The sequence below is a fragment of the Ahaetulla prasina genome, chromosome 6 (assembly GCF_028640845.1).
Source record: "Ahaetulla prasina isolate Xishuangbanna chromosome 6, ASM2864084v1, whole genome shotgun sequence".
In the NCBI taxonomy this organism is placed as follows: domain Eukaryota; kingdom Metazoa; phylum Chordata; class Lepidosauria; order Squamata; family Colubridae; genus Ahaetulla; species Ahaetulla prasina.
The window spans coordinates 59,850,984-59,866,878 of NC_080544.1; the positions used below are offsets into that span (position 1 = coordinate 59,850,984).

The 15,895-nt window shown below is 38.3% G+C and overlaps 1 pseudogene; it reads right to left on the reverse strand.

The window, feature by feature from the left end:
* Positions 1-913: 913 nt before the first annotated feature.
* Positions 914-11,022, reverse strand: LOC131201302 (proton channel OTOP2-like; annotated as a pseudogene).
* Positions 11,023-15,895: the final 4,873 nt, after the last annotated feature.

The window sequence follows — 15,895 nt, forward strand, 5'->3', positions numbered from 1 at the left end:
TTTATTAAAATAATTCACCTTTTTGTTCCTTCTATATTAAGGTCCTTAAAGCATATCTAGCTAAATGGGAAAGATAGTTTTTATCAGGTGGAACATAGGGAACGCAGAAATAAATTAGACTCTTCCCGTAATTTGACTTGCAATTAAATGGGAAAGATGGAATTATCAGGTGGAACTTAACTGAGGATGGTAGAATAAATACATTCAGTTAAGAAGCCAACTGAATAGTTGTAAGTTCCACTTGCTTCAGTTATCCCAATTTTCAGATTCAGCTGTGAGAGAACAGTTTGTTCCTAATACTTTGACAGCCAAATATTTATCAGTCTGTCTCTTCTTTGACAGCAGTCTGACTAGAGAGTAATAATAGAGAGATAATCACTTCAGAGCAAACTCTTCCTTAAATTCAGTTCCTTTAGAAATTCTTCATACTATTTATCCCATAATTTCTGTCATTAGGAATACCTAGGGATATTTTATAATTCTGCTTAGACTACAAGCTTTTGAGGAGGGACTCTGTAGTTGAACATTTTTCTAACCCCTTGTACAGAAAAAGTAACCAATTCTGATATTTTTTTCTTCAAGTATTTATTTGGAACCAATTTGAGTCTGGACTTCCCACCTGATCGTACAAAGACTTATAAAAAATGATTTCTGAGTCATTTGGGGTCAATTGGTTTAGTTTTGGTTTCTCCAGAAAATATATCTGATAATCTATCTCCATAAATTATATGCTGATGGTGATGATGATAGTAATATACTATTATAAATGTATAGGTGAGAAGAATTATGATGTGTTTGATTTACAAGGTATGATCAGATAAATAATAGCTATTTTTCTTCACATATCCACTTTTAGTATCATCCTCATGAGGTAATTTGGCATTTATTATCCTCAAAGCTGGTATGCTCTCTCTCAGCAGGTCTTGCAGTAGACTTCAAAGAGACTGGCCACTGAATGCATGCAATAAATATGCCCAATGGCAGGGAAATATTGACCACAATGGCCCAGAGAGTAAAGCCATAGAAAGACTGTTCAATCTGGCTCAGGTTTGGGTGTGTTCCATAGGTATACAGAATCCACACCAAGCCAAAGAAAAAGAGACAGGTTAGTAAAGCAAAACTCGAAGCTCTTTGCATAGGCATTCATCAGGTCAAGGTCCCTCATATTTTAAGATACAAATAGAAACCTTTGAAGCTAATAGCTCCACCCCTTTTACATGGCCACGCAACGTCGCAAACTAGGTAGAAAGAGGCAGGCTTTATATCATGATGCTGCCATCCCACTTTTATCAAAATGACGCTACAGAGCATTGCACCCCAGAACAACTAGACACAAGAACAGTTTTTTCCTGAATGCATCACTCTGCTAAACAAATAATTGCCACAACACTGTCAAACTATTTACTAAGTCTGCACTACAATTAATCTCATCATTCCCATCACCCATCTCCTTCCACTTATGACTGTATGATTGTAACTTTGTTGCTTGTATCCTTACGATTTATATTGATATTGATTATTTCCTGATTGCTTATTTGTACCCTATGACTATCATAAAGTGTTGTACCTTATGATTCTTGATGACCATATCTTTTCTTTTATGTACACTGAGAGCATATCTTTTCTTTTATGTACACTGAGACAAATTCCTTGTGTGTCCAATCACACTTGGCCAATAAAAATTTCTATTCTATTCTATTCTATTCTATTCTATTCTATTCTATTCTATTCTATTCTATTCTATTCTATTCTATTCTATTCTTAGACTACCCTACTCTGCTACCACCTTAATAGATTGCTTCCAAAGACAATGATTCTATAAAATCTTACAAAGTGATTATTAAGGTAGAATAGGCTGGTCACAAGACCTAAGTAATTGTGATTATTGTTAAAAATGGAATTATTTCTGATGACTTTTTCTTATGTTTATATTTGATAACGTTTTGTTGTGTGTTCTTTTTTGTCTTATCATTTTTAATTTCACATATTTATTTTTGTTATTTTTGGAGAAGAATTGATTTTTGCATGGGGTTTATGCTATAGTTGTAATTGTGATTGGTCTTCAATGATTCTAGATATTTTCATATTTGTCTTACCTATACTATGATATGTAAGCAACTCAGAGTAATTTTGACTGTGGCAAGGTTGAAGTTTATGGAGGGTGCATAGGGAACGGCCTTAAAGAGCTGCTAAAGGAGGAAGAGCTGCTACCAAGGCAATGATCAGAGAAGCAAGCCCTGAGCCAGAGTCAAGAAAATATCTTGAGAAAATGTCTCTAAAAAGCCCCTTCCTATTCACAGAAAGGGAAGAAGAAGTACCGGTACATTCAAACTTGCTAGATTGTTATTCTAGCTGGTCTATCTAATTGGGGCCAGCCAACAGTTTGCTATATTAAATAAACTTATATAAAATAGATACGTTTAAAAAAGAAAATTGGTGGAGGTGTATATATGAATGCTGTTATATATTTATTCATGCACTTACATAATGTAACCTCATGATTATGGTGTCAGAGGCCTGGAAACCATCTTTTGCATTGGGACTTTTACATTGGGAAAAGTGGGAGGGAGGGATTGTATGGAGCATGGGTGACATATAGTCATAATAACATTCTTTTCTCAGAGAGTTGAGGACTTCTTGCTCTGCATCTGGAGGGCTGGAACTGGAAGGCCTCTCCAGTTGGGATGGTGCTGTGATTGGACTGTGTGATGGACTTGTGGGTGCTGGGCAGGGATTTGGACTTCCTGGTTGGGTGGAGAAAACCTGGAAGCTTTCAGATTCGGGTTTTTCCAGATGTGCCAATATGACATCTCTAATAAAATGGAACTTTGAAGAACTTCTAGCCTCGGAGTCTTCTTTCGTTGGGGGTGTTAGTTGGAACCCTGACACATAGAAAGAATTATTTTTCCCCAGAAAATATTTTTTTAGAAGAGACATGCTGAAAGGGTGATGAGAATCTGTCTTTTGTTCTAAATTGATAAAGTTTCTGGAAGATTATGGTACTTTTCAGTACCACAAAAAAAACCCAAGTTCTTTTATTTTCTCTTAATCCAAATTTCATCGCTGAAAATGCCACATTTCCACAACAATCTTCTATATAGGTTCTTTCATCTGTTGTTTGAAAGCTTAACATTACATGCAAAGATTATTCTGAAATTGCAAGGAAATACTTTGTTTTGGAATCCAAGGCACCGTTTTAACAAGAAGTTGCTCAATCTCGGTATAGCATGATAGGCTACAAATTATGGTGTTAGGACTTTAACCAACTGGGTTGGTAATTTATGTATTTGATTAATGTGCTGCCTGTCTTGTCTTTGTAAATTTATTTATTTGACTTTTATCCCACCTTTTTACTTTATAAGTGACTCAAGGGGGTGGTCATCCACCTTCCTCATCCTACTTTCCCCACAACAATAATACTGTGAGGTAAGCTGGGCTGAGAGAAAGCAATTGGCCCAAAGTCACCCCATCAGTTTTCATGTCTACGGTGGGAGTAGAACTCACAGTCTCCTGGTTTCTAGGCAGCACCTTAATCGATATAGCAAATTGGCTTTTTATGAACACAGCCATTAAGAATTACTTGTAAAAACTCACTAGTAGGGAGAAAGCTGTAAAGAAAGCAAAATGCCAACTGTCTTATCCTCTTCAGTTTTGACAATCTTAGCTAAAATGATCTCCTGCAGATGATATTTAATTGAAAATGTCTAATTATCTCCATAAAAGTAGCACATTTTAAAAACCTACTGGCTGCCTTTCTCCCTCCTGCCCTCCACTACTCCCATCATTTCCCCTTCCTCTGTGGTGAGACAGCACCGCTGATGAGTCAGTTCCAGCCTTGGAAATCCATCATAAAGCTATTACATAATCACCACAAGCTTAGCCTAGAATATGAAAACCTGATGCCAAGTTGTGGGATTTGGCAATAGTTTTCACTTATTCAGGTCATAGAGAATTAAGGAGAATCAATTTGATGGAAAACAAAAACATAGAATATTTAGATGCCAAATAACTCTTCTTTGTTCAAAAGAATTTATTGAAGGTTTTGATGCGTTTCTAATTCTGTCCCATATTTGTAAGCATTAAGCATGATCTGGCATTTAATATATTTTCTGTGTCTTTCCTTTTCCCTTTTAATAGTTAATCTTATTTATGAAATGCTTCTAATTTATTTCAATAGCGGAGGTGCTGATAGTTGTAATTTAATAACTGTTCATAAATTAACCATTCAAAAATGGCATCTCTCCATCCTGGTGTACAATGCTGGCCCAATTAATTGGAGCTATTCTTATCTCCACATAGCACATGGCTTCACTAGGCCTGAGCTAAGACCTGCCACTGTGAAACAGATCAATTATATTCTCAAAATGACATTAAGAAGATGCTATTCTAGTGCTCTATAGATCTTGGACTCCTTAAGAGGCTGCCCCAGTCTAGAATTCCAGCTCCCATTTGATATAGGAATCTTGCTAGATATGACATAACTAAGACCAAGCTCACCAATATGTTATAAAAGATAAGGAGAATTGAAATATTTTGTAGAATCTTTTTCCTGGTACTTGGTCCCCCCTGTTCTCCTCTGATGTGGGAACTCTGGAAAAGAGACTGGTCACTTCCATAACTGGGAAGGTTTCTCAATGACTGATTCTCCAGACTGGAAATTGGTCAGGAGGAGAGTTTTGGAGAAAGATCCCAGATTGTTGGGGGCAATAAAAGTTGACTTTGTATATAATATACAAATGGATGAAGACTATTGCTTAACACAATGTAAGCCGCCCTGAGTCTTCAGGGATATAAATTCAAATTTAAAAAAAAGCCTTGTTGGGGACCTCCAGAAATGGAAAAGACCCAGATATTACTAATATAGCCAGTGTTGTCTTGTGCATTTGGTCCATGAGACAGACTAGAGTACAAGGCTTTAGTAATAAACACATTCTGACCTAAGATCTGGATAGTCTTGCAGAAGGAGAAGCAGAAATCCAGAAGATGGAGGCTACCATTGGCATGAAGAAAAAATATGGCAACCACAAGAGCTTCCCAAAAGCAAGGTCACATATAAACTTCTTACCACACTTTTAGAATATCCTGTGGCAGATCTTTTCTTCATCCAATAGGTAATGATGCCCATCAAAGTTGCCAAAAACATGGCAAATAACAACACAGAGTTGAAAATGTAGTATGTATGCAGAGCTCTGGAAATTGTTTCAGGAATCTTGGCAAGTACTCCAAATGAGATCATTACCCCAATGGTTGCTGAAATGGTCAAGGCCCCTAATACTATTCCAGTGAAAGTCCCACTCATGTTAAAATGTGCCTTATGAGTGAGATGGGATTTCTGGGGAGACTTCCTGCCCAGTGTTCTTCCAAATGATGTACAGCATTGAAGAAGAGAATAGACTGAACTCAATATTGAAGGGATGTAGATAGGCAAAACCTTCTGAGAAGTTCTGGCAAAGACTGGTCGTACAGCTGCAGCTGTTGGTGTAGGAACCACCTACAGAGATACCATGAAAAACATGCTCACTTGCGTGTTTAATTGTAATAAAACAAAAAGGAAACACGTGCCTAGTCCAACCAGAAGAAACAATTTCTTCATCCCACTTTCTTGCTTTCTTCATCTAATCAAACTTCCTTATGAAAACTTTACCCTATTCAGAATAAATGTTGTGGGTGCAAGATCTGTAATTCAACTGCAGCTGCATAACTGCAACCCAACAAGAAAAACACAGACTTCAGAGGATAATTAGAACTGCAGAAAAAATAATTGCTACCAACTTGCCTTCCATTGAGGACCTGTATACTGCACGAATCAAGAAGAGGGCCGTGAAAATATTTGCAGATCCCTCGCATCCTGGACATAAACTGTTTCAACTCCTACCCTCAAAACGACGCTATAGAGCACTGCACACCAGAACAACTAGACACAAGAACAGTTTTTTCCCGAAGGCCATCACTCTGCTAAACAAATAATTCCCTCAACACTGTCAGACTATTTACTGAATCTGCACTACTATTAATCGTTTCATAGTTCCCATCACCAATCTCTTTCCACTTATGACTGTATGACTATAACTTGTTGCTGGCAATCCTTATGATTTATATTGATATATTGATCATCAATTGTGTTGTAAATGTTGTACCTTGATGAACGTATCTTTTCTTTTATGTACACTGAGAGCATATGCACCAAGACAAATTCCTTGTGTGTCCAATCACACTTGGCCAATAAAAATTCTATTCTATTCTAAACTGTTTCAACTCCTACCCTCAAACCTACGCTATAGAGCACTGCATACCAGAACAACTAGACACAAGAACAGTTTTTTCCCTAATGCCATCACTCTGCTAAACAAATAATTCCCACAACACCATCAAACTATTTACTAAATCTGCACTACTATTAATCTTCTCATCGTTCCCATCACCCATCTCTTTCCACTTATGATTGTATGACTGTAACTTTGTTGCCGTACTATTTATATTTATATTGATTGTTTACTGATTGCTTATTTGTACCCTATGACTATCATTAAGTGTTGTACCTTATGATTCTTGATTAACGTATCTTCTTTTATGTACACTGAGAGCATATGCACCAAGACAAATTCCTTGTGTGTCCAATCACACTTGGCCAATAAAAAATTCTATCTATTCTAACTGGAATCAAGTCAACTATGTTCTCTTTTGAAGGACACAGCCTTCATTCAGAAGTGCAATACAACAACGGACAGCATGACGACATGATATGTGCATGTGTGTAAAGGATAATAAACGGAAATCAGATGAAGGGTGTTGAGGAATGACCACAGAAAAATAAGAACACAAAAGGCAGTGAGCATATGATAATTAAAATTAAATGATGTCACTCCATGATATATAACCCAAATCTCTTTCTGTCTATTCTGAATCAGGAGGACATTTTGGATGAGTCTCACAATGGCTTCTTTCTTGTGGTGCAAGAAGCATAATAGGGGGGCAACTGCTGTAACCTCTCTCCCCCTCCCCACTTTCCCAGGATTTTATCATGGCTCAATTCCACTTAAGCCACTCATTGATCAGTGCTCTTTCAGGAGGGTCTCCCTAATCAAGAGGCAGGTTTTGTACCATGGGAAGCCTGTGCACTTGCTCCCTTGTGAGCATCATAAAATTCCCCAAGTTGTTTTATCGATTCATCCAGCACTGCACTCATCCATAGGAGCACATTGGTGGCCAGTGTGTGCATCAGTCCAAACCTAGGGGCCACAGAAAGAAATAGGTTGGGGTGGGCAGAAAGAAATGGATGAATACCAAATCACTACAGTTCAACCCTTCAACATAATTCTGGCTTACAAGATCTCTCCAGCCTCATTTACTTAAATTATCACACTGTACTCTATTTTGCATGAATTCTCCAGAAAGCTCATCAGATCCCTTCATTTGTATTACTTAGAAGAAAAGTTTTACCTGTTCAAAGGTTGGTGAGCCTGAATACAAACTTTAGCATTAAATAATAGCAAAGACACCTGGAAGAAAGCAACAGAGAATTAAAGACAGATTACCATTTGCCTTTAACTTTATTAGGTGGATTTATGGACAAGCTTTTTTCAATCTTAACTGCCATGAAGAAGGTTGGATTTAAATGAATATTACGGGATATGGGGGAAGGACAACTGATTTGTCTTCCTAGATATCACCCCCTATTTATTTAGGCTTGAAATTGCCTTTTGTTTGCAACTAATAGTTGCTATCCTTTTATGTCTTCAAGACCATGCAGCTTTTATGTCAATATTTTTCAGAAGTGGTTTGTTGTCTTCCTAGGCTGAGAGAGAATGGCTGGCTTGAAGACATCTGGCTGGCTTTATGCTTAACATGCTACAACTCAAGGTCTCCTGATTTCTAACCTGGTTGCCTTAACTGCTACACCAAATTGGCTTTCTAAGTTTAACTTTCTCATTTTGTCCCTTAGCCACCAAAAAGAAAAATCCATCTTAATTTGTTTTGAGGGGCTTGAGCAGTGCTATGTATACCTTAAGCCTCCACAAAGCTTGATTTGCCCATTTTGCCCTTTAATCTCATTCCCACGTCTCCTCAAAACAAAAATGTTGAGTATTTGGCTGTGTCCAGTTTAGACAACTTTGAGGACCACAAATTGAGGTGGGGAGGCGGCTGGGAACTATATGCAATTCCTGGGCTACAGAATGCGTATCTCTACATATACTACAAGCAAAGTTGTGTCATGTGTAAGTTAGACATTCCTCTTCAGTAGTGACTCCCTAAAAATTGCTGCCCCATCCCAAATTCATATCTTTAAAACTTTCCAACGTCACTGAAACTCTCTTTCGCATCATATGTAATAGCAAAAGCCCTTTTACCCTAAAAAAATCACAGGGGAGAAGAATGCTGTGGGATTTTCAGTGTGATGCAAAAGAAGGAATTGGGGAAATGCAGAACAAAATAGACATTGCAAAATATAACTGAGAATGAAGAATGTTTTCAATTAGGCTTTCTGTGCGTACCCACCCAATACCTGGACCAACGCTCACTCACCTGTGTGATGGTAAAGACAGCTTGCATAACAGGGAAAGCAGTGATTAGCATGGGAATACAGTGCTGCAGTTCATGGTAGTAGCCCATGGAGAAGCAATCCAAAACCAATGTGGCCAATGCAAAGAGGGACAGACCACCTGCAATTGAAAGAAAGCACAGCCAGGCCAAGAACTACGTGGATCTGATACTCCACAGCAAACTTTTCATATTGAAATTGAAAGAGTTGGGTTGGAGGGCTCTACTGATCCAATCCAAGAGCTGCCTTTTAGCACAACAGACATTCCTACTAAATTGTTGCCCAAAGAATTACTGGGTTTTTTAAAAAAGCCACCAACTTAGGTGACACCTATACAGGCTTAGGGTGGGTGAGTGAATTTAAGAAGGAAAATACCTGAAATTATATGAAATCTTCTTCCCAACATCTGCAATTAGTCCTCTACTTACAACATAATTGAGCCCAGCATTTCTATTGCTAATTGAAACATTTAAATGAATTTTGCCCCATTTTGCCCTTTAATCTCATTCCCACGTCTCCTCAAAACAAAAATGTTGAGTATTTGGCTGTGTCCAGTTTAGACAACTTTGAGGACCACAAATTGAGGTGGGGAGGCGGCTGGGAACTATATGCAATTCCTGGGCTACAGAATGCGTATCTCTACATATACTACAAGCAAAGTTGTGTCATGTGTAAGTTAGACATTCCTCTTCAGTAGTGACTCCCTAAAAATTGCTGCCCCATCCCAAATTCATATCTTTAAAACTTTCCAACGTCACTGAAACTCTCTTTCGCATCATATGTAATAGCAAAAGCCCTTTTACCCTAAAAAAATCACAGGGGAGAAGAATGCTGTGGGATTTTCAGTGTGATGCAAAAGAAGGAATTGGGGAAATGCAGAACAAAATAGACATTGCAAAATATAACTGAGAATGAAGAATGTTTTCAATTAGGCTTTCTGTGCGTACCCACCCAATACCTGGACCAACGCTCACTCACCTGTGTGATGGTAAAGACAGCTTGCATAACAGGGAAAGCAGTGATTAGCATGGGAATACAGTGCTGCAGTTCATGGTAGTAGCCCATGGAGAAGCAATCCAAAACCAATGTGGCCAATGCAAAGAGGGACAGACCACCTGCAATTGAAAGAAAGCACAGCCAGGCCAAGAACTACGTGGATCTGATACTCCACAGCAAACTTTTCATATTGAAATTGAAAGAGTTGGGTTGGAGGGCTCTACTGATCCAATCCAAGAGCTGCCTTTTAGCACAACAGACATTCCTACTAAATTGTTGCCCAAAGAATTACTGGGTTTTTTAAAAAAGCCACCAACTTAGGTGACACCTATACAGGCTTAGGGTGGGTGAGTGAATTTAAGAAGGAAAATACCTGAAATTATATGAAATCTTCTTCCCAACATCTGCAATTAGTCCTCTACTTACAACATAATTGAGCCCAGCATTTCTATTGCTAATTGAAACATTTAAATGAATTTTGCCCCATTTTGCGACCTTTCTTGCCACAGTTGTTAAGTGATAATAGGTGATAGTTAAATGATAGATGGAGAGATGAGAGAGGGAGGGAGGAGGAGAGAAAACAGATAGAAAGCTTATGCCTTATAGTTCAGAACAATTTTGGGGTTGTCTCTGAAAGACATGGAGAGCCCAACATCACTTCTGCAGTTTTATGTGGTGGTTTCTTTATTTCATTCGTGCATCTATATCCTCTAATTTCTGCAAGGGCAGAAAGCAGCTTACAGTTTTATCCTTTACTAGTTTTATCCCCGTAGTAATAACCCTATGAAGTGGGTTAGTCTGATAGGGCCTCTGATGGCTCAGACTGCTAAGACAGTCTGTTATTAACACAGCTGCTTGCAATTACTGCAAGTTCAAGTCCCACCAGGCCCAAGGTTGACTCAGCCTTCCATCCTTTATAAGGTAGGTAAAATGAGGACCCAGATTGTTGGGGGCAATAAGTTGTCTTTGTATATAATATACAAATGGATGAAGACTATTGCTTGACATAGTGTAAGCCGCCCTGAGTCTTCGGAGAAGGGCGGGATATAAATGCAAATTTAAAAAAAAAGGAAATTACTGGCTCAGAGCCATACAGAAAACTCATTGTCAACTGGAAATAATTTATTTCTCTAATTTTCCATTAACCAAAATGACTGAAGTTGGAAGGACAAGAGAATTCAAGACTAGCCTTTGAAATTTGGGACAAGTAGGAATTGTTTGCAAATACTTTTTGTAGCATCTCTACCTTTGAGCCAGGTTGCTCCTGCTTGGTGATCCTGGTGCATTTTCAGCTGCTTGTTGTTAATGGAGTGCCATCCAAACCAAAGCATCCAGAGACAGGAAGAACTCATGAGCAATGCCAGAAAAGCATGTACAGGGAGGCTCTGGTGATGCATCTCAGTAAGGAGCACAGCACCGCCCACAAATGTTAGCAACACCAGATACAGCAGGGACAGCAGAGAACTGAATGCTGCCATGGATGCCATGACTAAACAGGGTTTCTTTGGTGGATGGTTGCAAGGTGGCAATGCAGATCTCAGTTTCCAAAAGTATGACTGAAATGACAAACAAATCAGAAGATCTAGCATAACCATACAATAACCCTCAGTTTACGACTGGTTACTTAGCAACCATTTAAAGTTATGATGAACCTGCCTGGGGATATTTATGACTCAGATTCAAAGTTCCAACAGCCCTCCTTGTGGTCACATGACCACAGTTCAGGTGCTCTTCAACAGGCTGATCTTCACAGCCATTTGCAGCATCCTTCAGTTATGTGACCACTTTTTATGACAGTTTTGCCAAAACCTGGCATTTACTTCTTGTTTTCAGCAAATTTGGCCCATCACAAACAATGGGTTTGTTTTATGACCGTGGCATTCAATTAATGGCTGCCATAAAAAAAGTTTGTAAAATCAGGTTGGTCATATCGGTGACAGAGCTTATGATTATCCTGCTTATGATCATAATGAGTGGCTTAATTGCAGTTGTAACTTGAGGATTACCTGTGCCTCCTTCTATCAAATATAATACAAAATACTGTGCTTTTTATCACATGCTATGCATGTGGGTTTCCCAGCTTAAAAATTAGTAACTTGCTGACCTCGGCTGATCTAAAAAAACCAACTAAATAAAGTCTTGGGGGATTACTGTTTGGATGAGAGACCATCAGGAAATCCAGAGGTTTAAGGATAGACTGGGAAGGAATAAAATTACAACTTCAAGTCCATTGCAAATTTTTTTTGAATAATTACCAAGAAAATAACATGAAAGTGCCCTCATATTCACCAAGCATGAAGTCTGACGTTAAGGAGTCCTTACCTTATGTATAGGGGACACAGTGGCTCAGGGGCTAGGACATTGAGCTTGTCGATTGAAAGGTCGGCTGCTCAGTGGTTCAAATCTCTAGTGCTGCCATGTAACAGGGTGAGCTCCCGTTACTTGTCCCAGCTTCTGCCAACCTAGCAGTTTCGAAAGCACTTAAAATTGCAAGTAGAAAAAATAGGGACCATCTTGGTGGGAAGGTAACAGTGTTCCATGCGCCTTTGGCGTTGAGTCATGCCGGTCACATGACCACAGAGACGTCTTCTGAGAGCGCTGGCTCTTCGGCTTTGAAACGGAGATGAGCACCGCCCCCTAGAGTCAGCAACGACTAGCACGTATTTGTGAGGGGAACCTTTACCTTTACCTTATGTATATATAGTTTAGTGTACATATAAAGCATACAGTATGAAATCTGATTTTTTGACAGGTGATCATTCAATAGATATTTGATTGGTGCTGACTCAGCGCCCATCTATAAACTTTCAAGCATAAATGGCAGATTTTTGTGCTACAATTTTTGCATTTGCAGATGGATATTTATGCTATGGGGAAACTAGCAGGCGCTTAGTACCTATGAATTACGAAAACAAGCCAATGGCCAAAATGTACATTCAGTATCCCCAGCAATTGTGTCTGAAGCATCTTTGAGCAGCCCAAATCAGTATATGAAAGTTTTAGAAAATTTTCTTATTTTCCCATTAAATTAAAACAATGAAGCCTAAGTACAACCTACAACCTGGGCTCTAGTACTTTACAATGTTTATAGAACGTTACTACAAAATAATTTCTAAATAAAACATTTGAATTATTTGAATATATTTAATCAGAATTAAACTTCTTCTACAATTACAGCTTCCATTCCAAAACAAACTTCACTGAAACAGGAAGTGGAGAAAGCCTTAAACCGTTACAGACCCTCTCCTGTCCCATCCCAGCTATTTAATTGAAACAACCCCATGATGTGACATGCAAATATATCCTTCAATCTCTATTTAGCCCAAGTTTGTTTTATATACAACTGTTGTGGGAAGATGCCCACTTAAGTAAGGAATGAGGAAGTATGGAGACAGATGCACAAAGTCTCTTTTATTGCCATGCACATTTACAGCAATCACTGGGAATGCAGACAAGCCCTAAAAGTTATATTATCCTCTGGAACAATACATAAGAATTACAAAAGCAGTATACATTATAACATGACTTTTACACCAGCACTCTGATACCAACATGGGGTGCTTACTATGTGCTGACCAGGGGCCTCTACCTACTGCTCTTCTAAGGAGACATCAAGCCCACCCTTTCTACTGATGCCAGCACCATCTAACATAAACAATGTCCTTTATTGTACTCATTTTCTACTTCCCTCATACTAAGAAAACAACTGTCTGGTTTCTGTTGTCTGCCTTGTTCGCTTCCAAAGTCACCAGGCATTTTCCATTTGCTATTCCTCCTGCTGTGCAACTTAAATCCCCTCAAAGTCCCCTGTGCTTGTGTATATAAGGATAGAAAATAATTTGTCCCTCACGTTACTTACTATACATTTCCAAAGAAAATATATTTCTTCATCAGCAAAGAATACTGTTGCGTAAGCATCAAGTTCTCTTGACTAGGGCTTCATTCTACAATGTATCATTACAAGCTCTAGGTATGTGACTTAAACTACAGTTGCTTCTGCCATCAAACCCCATTCTAAGCTTGACTTCAATTAATGCGGTTGTGAAAATGGTGCTTTATTTCACTTTTTCCTGATCAGATCCCAGCAATTAGAGTATGTGTGTGTCTCAGCATGCATGTATATGTATGTATATGTATTCCTTTTAAGTGCTGTAAAATTACACTCATGTTCTTCATGAAAAGAATTAGAGCTGTAGGAACACAAACAGTTGGAGGGCATTTTATTTTAGCAGTGAAAATGGCACCTTCTCACATGGATTGTCTCTGCCTGCCTTCACTGCCTTTCTCATGCACTACAGTGAACTCTAATCTGATTCCATTCCCATTCATACTCTTTTGTTACATGTATTTTTCTCATTTACAACTTATATACAAGGTAGTAAACTCCACAGCAAGTTCACCTCGGACAAAAAATGAAAAGTATGGTATACAAGGACTGTGTATAGCTGGATAGGAGGGCTATAGGGACTGATAAATAGAGGGAATAGGACTACATAAGAAAAAAAAAGCTCTGGAAAATAATTAAAACCACCAATAATCTTAAATCACCTTGCTCTCTTAGGGAAGGTCGGAAATGGCCCTTATTATTACCTCAGAATTACTGGTTATTTCTCCAGAGACTCAAAATATGTAGAAACAAACACAGATTATTGCTGTTTAATTTGGAAACTAGACATTCACTCACACAGGTGCACACAACCACACATACCTACACCACTGAAAGTTGTTTTTCAGGCTACAGTAGGTTAGGTCTGAATTTTGGAAAAGCTGAGGTGGGAATCTGCCATGCATGTTACCATCTTTTATGTAATGGCTCCAAACCACACCAGTTCTCAGCCACTTTTATAATTTTTAATAAAGCCAATCCCAGCTTGGAACTCATTACATGTCTTTTGGTATTTTGTCACTTGAGTATTCTCCCCTCATCCAGTTAACATGTCTACCTTCTCTTGTTGAATCTTGTGAAAAAGATGTTGAGACTCAGAGAAGAGCAACAAAGATGATCAAGGGACTGGAGACTAAAACATAAGAAATGTTACTTGAATTGGGCATGTCTAGTTTAATGGAAAGATGGACTAGGGGCGTCGTGATAGCAGTGTTTCAATATCTCAGGGGCTGCCATAAAGAAGAGAGAGTCAAGCTATTCTTCAAGGCACCTGAAGGCAGGACAAGAAGCAACTAATCGAGAAGAGAAGCAACTTAGAACTAAGAAGAATTTTCCTGACAGTTAGAACAATTAATCAGAATGACTTGCCTTCAGAAATTGTGGATGCTCCAATATTGGAAGATTTAACAACCATCCAAGGTCCCTTCAAACTCTGATATTCTGTTATTCTTCATGATTTTCATTCTAGTATTTTCCAACCAGCTGAATAAGATGAAATCTTCCAAAACACAATCATCTGCCTGTATGATTTACTCTTCACAGGTCTCATGTATTCCATCTTTCATACATGTCTATTCATATTTTATCCAAGTGTGTGTGTGTGTGTTTGTGTGTGTGTGTGTAGTTCATATGTATGAACTAAACAGCTGCAAATTAACACTGGTAACTGTATAGTTGTACTGAAACTCCTTTTTGCAACTCCTGAAAATAAAACTAGTGACTTTCCCCAAGAGTAATTATAATTATTTTGGAACCCTTGCATGCATTTGTCTAAACAGATGTAGATACAGCTTTAGAGCATCCTTCTCAATCCTCTTTCATTAGACACTTACTTGTTATTGTTCTACAGCTGTGATCACAATTCTTGCATGCATTCCTCTCAACTGTCAAGTCTACCACCCAACAAAGCAAGATATTAATATACCAATGATGATGGTCTGGGGGAGGGGAGAATTTGGGACCACCCCACCAGTATAATCTGAAGTAGATCAGGACTTTCTCAGTTGTTTTTGCTCCTTCCTGGCTTTCAAGTTAATAATATCCACAGTAAGGGCATTAATGCTGGTTTTTTAAAAAATCATGTCTTTCTAGCTAAACCAACGGGATGTTTTCTATGAGCAGCCCAAAAAAGATGTCTGAACTGCAGCAATCAGATTTATTTATTTATTTATTTTTCATATTTTTATACCGCCCTTCTCTGAGGACTCAGGGCGGTGTACAGCATAAATAAAACATAGATATCGAAAAAATTTTAAAATACAATATTCAATTAAAAATCTAATTCAATAAGCTGCATGTTAAAATTGTTGAATAAAAAGTAATAAATAAATTAAAACCCCTTAAAAAAAAACCCTAAAAACCCTCAATATTAAAATTAATCATTAGGCCAGCCCCGCTTGATGAAAGAAAAAGGTTTTGAGCTCGCGCTAAAGGTCCGAAGATCAGGGAGAAGACGAAGTCCCACAGGTAGATCA